Consider the following 3,952-nt stretch of genomic DNA (forward strand, 5'->3'; position numbering starts at 1 on the left):
CAATACGCACACAGGGTCAGGACGCCGGGATGCGCATGCGCACCGTCCGAGGATCGTATACCGAGCTGGTGGACAGAATGGTTGTGGCTTTTTAACCTCCTGCTACATTTCTCATTGAGGCGGGAAGCATCCGCTATTCTGGCCGTGGGCAATGGAATATGCGCAGCCTCTGTTCCGTCGAAAGGTAATGGCGGATGCTATTCCCAGCGTACACCGCGAAGGGGAAAGTCATCTATTGAACCAATGGGCGCCTCGGATTTCATTGGGAGCCTACACCGGCGCGAGGCCCTCTGGGAGGTAAACGCCGCCATTCCCTGTCCCAGTGAAGAGGTAAATTCTCCATTCAATAGCATTTTTTCTAACCTAAGTGCGCCCAATATGCCTTACACCCAATCAACGGTGGTCACTTCATAAAATTCTGTAAATATTTGCGACTGCGGGAGGGAATTTAAGATGGCGGCGACCCAGTAGGTCCGAGTTTGCTGAGCTCTGCCCAGGGCCCAGATGGAGTTTGTTTTCTTATATCTTACTTTGTGTTTTGTTAGTTTGTAGAGTAGATTAGTAGTTTGTTTCCTTTATTTATATTGATGTTGCTATTATATTGTAAAGTGGTTACACAACTTTTTATTAGTTTTGTAATTTTGTAAAAAAAACAAAAACTTTCTTTCTTTCCAATAAAATAGAAGTATTTATTTAAAAAAATTGTGACTGCAAGTCCTTTGTCCGTCTGCAGCTTCCTGCGAACACCAAAGAATCTTTCAGGTCAAGAGCGATCATAGTTTGGTAGAAAGGCTTGAAAAGCTCGATAGTCCTCATCAGACAGAACACAGTAGGTTCAGTTGGCTGGACGACAATGCAGAGCGATGCCAATCGCATAGTTTCATTTCACACAATGGCTGAGGTTACAGTGAAGGATTCTCCTTCTCAATCTCTCCCCTCACCTGTGGCGTGGTGACCTGTGGGGTAAACCACCACCAGTCAACTCTCTCTCACTCTCTCTAATGTGAGATTAGCCTATGATCTGGTAGGGCTAAGGTGATTTATCTTTGCTTTTACAAATTCAGCAGTGAAGGGAAATAGAATGTTTTTATTTCAAAATGAGATGGAATTTTAAAAAAGGAAGTCTTGCAAAAACTACATAAGGCAGTGGTCAGATCATAGAATACAATGAACAGTTTTGTCCCCTTGTCTAAAAATAAATATACTGGCATTAGAGACAGTCCAGAGAAGGTTCACCTGTTAGTGAGTTTTGAGAATGTTTGTAGCTGAGGTTGAGGTTCTGGATGTAGATTTACTCACTGAGCTGGAAAGTTTGTTTTCAGATGTTTCGTCACCATACTAGGTAACATCTTCAGTGAGTTTCTGGACAAAGTGCTTCTCATATTTCCTGCTTTCTATTTATATGTTTGGGTTTCTTTGGGTTGACCATAAGACCATAAGACATAGGAGTGGAAGTAAGGCCATTCGGCCCATCGAGTCCACTCCGCCATTCAATCATGGCTGATGCGCATTTCAGCTCCACTTACCAGCATTCTCCCCGTAGCCCTTAATTCCTCTAGACAACAAGAATCTATCAATCTCGGCCTTGAAGACATTTAGCGTCCCGGCTTCCACTGCACTCTGTGGCAATGAATTCCACAGGCCCACCACTCTCTGGCTGAAGAAATGTCTCCGCATTTCTGTTCTGAAATGACCCCCTCTAATTCTAAGGCTGTGTCCACGGGTCCTAGTCTCCTCGTCTAACTGAAACAATTTCCTAGCATCCACCTTTTCCAAGCCATGTATTATTTTGTACATCTCTATTAAGTCTCCCCTTAATCTTCTAAACCCCAACGAATACAATCCCAGTATCCTCAGCCGTTCCTCATATGTTAGACCTGTCATTCCAGGGATCATCCGTGTGAATCTCCGCTGGACACGTTCCAGTGCCAGTATGTCCTTCCTGAGGTGTGGGGACCAAAACTGGACACAGTACTCCAAATGGGGCCTAACCAGAGTTTTATAAAGTCTTAGTAGTACATCTCTGCTTTTATATTCCAACCCTCTTGAGATAAGAGACAACATTGCATTCGCTTTCTTAATCACGGACTCAACCTGCATGTTTACCTTTAGAGAATCCTCGACTAGCACTCCCAGATCCCTTTGTGCTTTGGCTTTATTAATTTTCTCACCATTTAGAAAGTAGTCTATGCTTTTATTCTTTTTGCCAAAGTGCAAGACCTCGCACTTGCTCACGTTAAATTCCATCAGCCATTTCCTGGACCACTCTCCCAACCTGTCTAGATCCTTCTGTAGCCTCCCCACTTCCTCAGTACTACCTGCCTGCCTTGGCGTTGTCATTTCGTGTGGTAATGTAATTTCCTGTTCTTTTTCTCAGGGAGTGGTAAATGGGGTCCAAGTCAATGTGCTTATTGATAGAGTTCTGTTTGGAATGCCATACTTCTAGGAATTCTCTGTTTGGCTAGTCCTAGGTTGGATGTGTTGTCCCAGTTGAAGTAGTGTCCTTCCTTATCTGTATGAAAGGATACTAGTGAGAGAGGGTCATGTCTTTTTGTGGCTAGTTGATGTTCATGGATCCTAGTGGCTAGTTTTATGCCTGTTCGTTACAGTTCTTGCACATATTTTGTAAATGGGATTAGTTTTGCTTGTTGTCTGTATAGGGTCTTTCAAGTTCATTAGCTGCAGTTTTAGTGTTGATGGGTTTGTAGGCTACCATGATGCCAAGGGGTCTGAGTAGTCTATCAGTCATTTCCGAGATGCCTTTGATGTAGGGGAGAGTGGCTAGGGTGTCTGGACACGTTTTGTCTGCTTGTTTGGGTTTATTGCTGAGAAATTGATGGACTGTGTTCATTGGGTACCCAAGGTTCACCTGGTTGGTGCCAGGTATCAAGGGATTGTTTGAAAAGGAGTGGTTGAGTGGGTTGGGCCTGTAATCATTGTCATTTTAAGGAATGAGGGGAAACCTTATTGAAATATATCAGATTCTAAGGGATTGACAATGTCGATGTACAAAGATTGTTTCCCTTTGTAGGAGAATCTAGGACTAGAGGGCATAATCTCAGAATAAGGGATCATATATCTATGAGACAGAAGAGGAGGATTTTTTTCTCTCAAAGAGTAGTGAATCTATGGCATTCTTTACCACAGAGGGCTGGCTCATTGAGTTCTTCAAGGCTCAGATTGAAAGATTTTCAATCAGTCAAGGCATTATGGGGATAACACAGAAAGGTGAAGTTGAGGATTGTCAGATCAGCCATGATCTCATTGAGTGGCAGAACAAACTTAATGAGCTAGATGACCTACATTTGCTCCAAAATCTTACAGTCTTATAAATCTATGAAACATTGAAATGGAGTAAATAATTAAAGGGAACAGTTTCTAATGCCTGATTAGTGGAATTTGAGGACCTGGATTTAAGGCAACTTGCAAACAAACCAGTGGGGAGATGAGGAAATTGGTTGGATTGTTAGATTGATTGTATATTTCCAATGCTTTTATAGACAATTATTCATACAGAAGAAACATAGAGATGATATCAGAAGTGCATGGGTAAATTTCAAGAAAGGACAGTAAAATGTTTAATAGGTCTTATTAGTAATATTCTGTTGGTTGAAGCGGAGTAACATTTGGTCAAATTAGTGGCTTTGAGAACAAATACTGTAAATTCATACCTGAAATTTCAATGTAAAAGTCCACTTACTGACGATATGCAGTACACCTCCATTACTTGAATGAAACAATTGAAACAAACAGATCCATAAGACTGTAAGATGGAGGAGCAGAACAAAACCATTTGACCCATCCAATTTACATTCAATGAGATCATGGCTGAACTCCAATTTCCTCTCTGTTACCCGTAGTCCTTGATAACCTTACTCATTGAAAACTATCTACTTCAGCCTTGAATATATTTAATGGCAAGCATTAACAGCCCTCTGAACTAAAGATTCCC

This window comes from Chiloscyllium plagiosum, unplaced genomic scaffold, assembly GCF_037043375.1.
Source record: "Chiloscyllium plagiosum isolate Xiang-an unplaced genomic scaffold, Cpla_swu_hap1 HiC_scaffold_4, whole genome shotgun sequence".
Taxonomy (NCBI): Eukaryota; Metazoa; Chordata; class Chondrichthyes; order Orectolobiformes; family Hemiscylliidae; genus Chiloscyllium; species Chiloscyllium plagiosum.